The sequence below is a fragment of the Mytilus californianus genome, unplaced genomic scaffold (assembly GCF_021869535.1).
Source record: "Mytilus californianus isolate M0D057914Y unplaced genomic scaffold, xbMytCali1.0.p SCAF_11, whole genome shotgun sequence".
NCBI classification, from domain to species: domain Eukaryota; kingdom Metazoa; phylum Mollusca; class Bivalvia; order Mytilida; family Mytilidae; genus Mytilus; species Mytilus californianus.
In genome coordinates, this window is record NW_026262593.1 from 15,516,959 (window position 1) to 15,523,224 (window position 6,266).

The 6,266-nt window shown below is 30.9% G+C and overlaps 1 protein-coding gene across 4 annotated transcripts in view; it reads right to left on the reverse strand.

Annotated features, from left to right (window-relative positions):
• LOC127719646 (piRNA biogenesis protein EXD1-like) overlaps nucleotides 1–6,266 on the reverse strand; it is a 154,825-nt gene that overhangs the window by 99,882 nt on the left and 48,677 nt on the right. For 2 of the 4 annotated variants that reach the window (XM_052225875.1, XM_052225871.1), the window contains exon 1: nucleotides 4,778–4,967. The exons of the other annotated variants lie outside the window; for them this stretch is intronic. The gene's annotated coding sequence lies outside the window, so the exon portion shown is untranslated. Of the gene's footprint in view, nucleotides 1–4,777; nucleotides 4,968–6,266 lie in introns of those variants that run through there. 4 annotated transcript variants of the gene reach the window in all.

Below are 6,266 nucleotides of genomic sequence, written 5' to 3' on the forward strand. Positions count from 1 at the left end.
ATTATCTATTAAAGTGTTTATTTTCATTTTGTATGATTCGTCTTTAAGAATACTATTGTTTAATTTGAAATATCCCTTTCCTTTTTCCCCCTGACAATGATTAGTTTTAAGTGAAATCGCTAAATGGTCTGTATATTGAATTGTAGCTGGTCTTATATCAGTGTGGAGTACCCTAGGTCTCATGTCTTGACTAACGATAAAATAATAAATTCTACTAGTTACTTCATTATGTTTTCTTCTCCAGGTATATTGTGTTTTATTTGGATTTATTACTCTCCAAATGTCTATAAATTTTAGATTTTTTATCAAAGTTTTCAGCCCATTTGTCTTATTGTTTAATTTTAATTTTTTGTTCATCTTTTCTTTTACTTTTTCTATCCTTTATATTAAGCGTTTCATTCATGTCACCCCCTATAATAATTATGCCAAGTTTATTTTTCAATGAGACTTAAAGCTTTTTTAAAGAATATATTTCTATCTTTACATGTGTTTGAGGCGTAAAGGTTTACAAAAGTAAATATATTTTTATCAATTTCAATGTTGATTAGAACAATTCTTCCCTATTGATCTACTTCCAAAACTATGATATAATTCTCCCGTGAACTCTTTATCTATAGAATTATCCGAAAAAATGTGTTTCTTGTTAAAATAAAATATTGCATTTCTGTTGTCTTATCCATTCTTTTAGTCTGATTTTTTTTTCATATTTGCTCAACCTCTGACAATTTAGAGAACATATGTGTAATAGATTAAGTGACATCTTTTCTGTTTTTAAAAGTATTCGATGATAAATAGAAAAGCAAAAATAAAACATACAGGTATTTACAACTATAGAGTTTAGAAAAAAAAATGAAAAACACACATATATCATAAATGACAGATTTAACCTTCACTCTGTGTGTTGCTAGTATATATACTTATAGAGGTACTCAACGTAACGCACAAATTTTTCTATACATTAACACAAAGATAATCACATATTCATGTATAAATATATTAGTTATTTCATATGAAGAGTTTATGATCACCTGCATGATCCATATATTCTATATTGACAAACATATTTATACATGCTGCTTTCTTTTAAGCTAAGTTACATATATTTTTATCTAATTTCTCTTCTTTCGGTCATAGTTTTTATCCTTTTTTGACATATCTTTTTTTGTTTGCAAGCTTTTTTTTTAAAATATGTATATTGACTTTTTATTATTATATCATTCCACCTACTTTAGTTAGTGATGTGTTCGACTTCAAGGTTTTGTCCGAATGTCGATATGCTAAAACTTATTCTATTTCTATTTGGATAAATGAATATCAATAATTAATAATAGAACTGGTATTTTTGAAATATTTTTTTTAATACTGTTAGGAAAATATTTACTGCTTCATGAGTATTTAAATCAAATTAGATGATCGATGACAAGTATTGAAAAAGAGATATGCGGTTAACAACAATGAGGCAACAATCAAATGACACTGACAACCACAAAACCTATTTATCATTGTACAAATGTCATCAAAGAAACAAGGTATATAATTGTGTACCCCAAACGCGCGTTTTGTCTTCATCAATTGGGTTCGAAACAAAGCACAATGACTGTATAAAATTTACCAAAATAATTATATTGAAGGTGCAACAAATTATCAGATATATAAATCTGATTTCAGATGGTCTCGAGAATACTACAAGGGGTTAAATTCAACCAGCAGTGTCAATTACATGTACATTCTTTTCATACTAAAGAGCCATTTAAAATTTTCAATCACAAACACTAATTTAAATTCTGCAATCATACTAAAACGTTCGAATTGTCCATACTCTACTCTAGTATTTATCATGCTTGAATAAAAGATCGACAACATATTGTTGTTCAATAGTGCTGGTTCTACGTAAATGGTATGCATTTAGATATAATATTCAATCTTACTTCTTATCGTAATGCATATGGTTGGCGTTAATTTTGATAGTTTCTCAACGTTGCTCGCAAAAGGAAGAATACCTTGAATAAATTGGTCATTGCAATGTTACGACAGTGCCACATGTGGGACAGGATCTTTTTACCCTTACGCAGCGCTGCATCGAAGATCATTCTTAGTTTTTTGGTGGTATTAATGTTGCATTTTGTTTTATATGGAGTTTTTTTTTTTTTTTTGGGGGGGGGGGGGGGGGGGGGGTGTTGTTGATTTTTCTCCCACTTATGAACTTTGATTGTTCCTTCTGGTAGCTGTTGCCTCTTTTTTAGAATTAGATACTGTTTGTCTTTTATTACTACAGATGGTGTGCTCTTTGTTACAAAATAGACCGACTTGAATCAAAAATGAAAAAGTGAAACAATTTATTATGATATTCAAAAAATCTGTCAAGGAGGAATTTCAAATAAGACCTTTTGAATAGTCGTTTTGTATTTTTGGTGCAGATGTATCTATAGACGCTATTTTGGAATTCCGTTTTGAGTTATGGAAAATTTACTCATAATGCATACAAATTGAATCGTAGGTACAAATTGTTCGGTTCAGATCCCCAAAAAGTACTTTGTGAAGACAAAGACCAAATATGAATACCCAAACTTCCACAATAGACAAGTGTGTATTCAATATGACAAGCACGCTCAAAAGATATCTATGACACTTAGGTTATAAGTTCTTTCGAGTTAACAATTGCATACTTCATATAGCTCTCTATTATGATTAAAGATGGTGATGCATCATTACTACTTCTCAAAGGGATCATAAAATATTCTTTCCTAAATTTTGGTAACAATTCTTTACATAGATATTTTTTTCTAATTGAACTTCGTTGTTGAATTAATTGTTTTGTACTATATTAGTCCTGCGAGCTCAACTGCAAAATTCGTAATTAGACACAATCGGTAAAAGTAAAGATTAAACGACTATTCAGCTGGTATTTAAAGATCTAAGACTGCAAAAACATGTCACTAGGAACATATCGTATCGGTCAACCGCACATAACCTTAAACAAATACAGTACTTAATGATGCAGACGAATTTTTGTATATCTGGTCCCAGTGATTTCAGAAGAGACGGTTTTTAAAAATAACTTTCCGACAAACAACGGACATTAGATGATTGACGACAAATATTGTCAAAGAAGTCAAAATAACAAATTTCATTTTTAACATAATGCTACGTGTCATAAACACTGAAAAATACTGTCTCTATGGTTATTTCTGAAATATGCTAATTCAAAAGCAATTACCTCACCTTGTTTGGATAATCACATACATAAGACTTAATCTATCAGATAACTAATATATTCTATGATTGATATTGGCAAGTATTCAAATTTAAGGTTTCAAAAAATGTTATCTTTGTCCTACATTTATCACGGTAGGGAAAATTAGACAAGAAATAAAACGTATGACTTTCTGGCAACAATGGGGTTTGTTTTTTTTTTTTTTTTCAATACCAAGCTATAATACACATGACATCATAGATTTATCACATAACAGTTAGTTAAAAAATAAATATCTTTCTTGATATTTTGATTATTTTGATCAACAGCATTGATCCAAAAAAAAATATATATTTCTATTGTAAAAATGTAAAATGTCAAATATTCATTCATTTATAACCACAATTTGTTAAATACCGATAAAGGAAATTAATACGTATTTGAGCAATAAATTAAGACTAAAAAATATGAAGTGAGTTGGTTGATCATTATGGAATATCCGTTTCACAGATGACAGCGGATACGTTCCAATTGTCGTAACTACAATCCCGTCTCCTTTTCCCCGAATGTGACCTACCGAATTAGACTTATTACCGGGTTTGTACTAACATGAGCAACAAGACGGGTGCCACATGTGGAGCAGGATCTGCTTATCCTTCCGGAGCACCTGAGATCACCCCAGTTTTTGGTGGGGTTCGTGTTGTTCAGTCTTTAGTTTTCTATGTTGTGTTTTGTGTACTGTTGTTTGTCTGTTTGTCCCTTACTTTTTTTAACCATGGCGTTGTCAGTTTATTTTCTACTTATGGGTTTGAATGTCCCTTTGGTTTCTTTCGCCTTTCTTAGATATAGACGATGGAGAAGATAAAATAGTTTTTATTTTTGTCGATTTTTAGACAACTTCTGGGTGAGTATTTATGAGTTAAGAAGAACAATCAAACTTATACTACAAGCATTTATCTTGATTACAAAAAATTTGACCGAAACAAGTCCAAATTGGCTTTATAATATTAATGGTTATAGGATTGAGAAAATAATTTTTTATTGTGTAAACAAATTTTTTTTTTTTTAAATGAAAAAGAAAGACATGTTATTGTTACAACTTACAACGATGTTAACCAAAATAACTTCAAAATGGGCTATCCTAAAATAGTCTGAACAACCCTATGGAAGATGCTGCAATTTCCAGATAATATTTTGCTCTCTAACCCTATAGAAAATAGTGGGTTCGAAAATAGGTGAAAGTCCAAACATTTTTGCCAATTCTGAATAGTTTCTCCCAGGGCGAAAATTAATTTGACATTCTTTCATAGTGGGGTACAGAAAGTTTCTGAAACAGCCTTATATTCAGTGAATGAAGATGCAAACCAATTGTCGTCCGTATTGCCGCGACGATTCAAAGACGATCTAAAAGAAAAACGTTCGACGGACGACGAACCCCGAACATAGGCAATAGCTCACACTGAATTAGAACGTGCATACAATATTTATAATTGTAATGTAAATTTAAAATATAACGTACTAATGCATTTCACAAATTATGTGTGTAGTGTTATTTTAATGATATATAAACACAAAACCACTTACCTCTTTTGATAATCACAAAACACGATTTAATTCATTAGATAACAAAATGGTCAATATTCAATATCGGCAAGATTACAACTCTCAAGTTTTGAAAATTTGATATATATATTGTCATACAATTATCAATGTATAGTTGATTTTGAAAAAAATATAAATTTTACTTTCAGGAAACCATGTTGTTTTAAATCCTAAGCACTGATCCGCATAAATGAAATATACCTCTGTTGTTATAAAATTTTTAATATTTATTCAGGTATAACGACATTCTGTAAAATATCATATTTCTATTTTTGTAGTATATATTATGACGTCCACCGTTTTTAGAAAAACGGTGTTTTTTTCATGCTATATACATGTATCAAATCAATGAAAAAGTTTTCTGACACTGATATAATCAAAACCACAAAAAAAATTTGTTAGATATTATGTAACATGAAACAGTTTTATATATAATGAATACTGATATTTACAAAAATAGAAAATATTAACATTACATTACATTGCTCAGTGCTGTAGAATCTATCAACACACAGATTTCGGCATTGCACAAGCTCGCGCCTTTCTCAGACTGCTGTTGAAGTCTTTACATTCGATCTGTTGGAGGTTGTCGCTTGTAAAAACTTCTTGTTCTGGTTCTTCTAATTCAACATTGTCCTGGCAAAACCTTTTAAGCTTTTGATACTGACTTATTTAGCATCGATGTGTACTAACATTAGAGGATGTGTCGCATATCATCATAACCTTCAAATGATATTGACCTCAAGGACAAAAGACTTAATTGTTCTTGGACATTTTCGTGTTCATAACAGAACATCTTCATCCTTTGACATAGGTTTTTGATATTTAGCACATGAGTGCAGCAATTCTCGACAATGTGCTAGCACCAGGGACGATGATTGTGACCTTGATTTAAGAAATACAATGTATATTTTCAACACAAAAAAGATATACATTTGATTGAAATAGAAAGATATTGTCTATGAAACTAAGGGTTAGCCACTGGGCGTCATTCCCCGTCCATTAAATAACCAAACATATCTGTTTGAGTTGTAAAGTATGTTTTCTAAGTGGGAGGGGGTTATATCTACTATGTTAAATGTCAATTTTATAAACACATATATTCGCCAAAGTTTACACCAAATACATCCATTTCCCAAGTGCACCATATTCCATTTCTACTTGTAAGGTCTACTTTCTTCAATACATCGACAACTTGACACTCTCCCTTCTTTGTGCGTTGGATTAAACGTTCCACCCTGACGTGACTGTGTATGTATACATTCTGTACGGCTAGACCGACTTCCCGCTATAGCAATGATTTACTGCCGGACGGGAGAGGTCCAAAGGGTGGTCATATTTCTATACCTCAATCAATCTTTAAGGTCTGGATGAATGACATCTTTTGTATAACTGTTTAATGACTGTTTGTGTTTACATTTAGCAACTACATCAACTAAACATGTTTTACGTCGTCAATAAGCATTTTGAC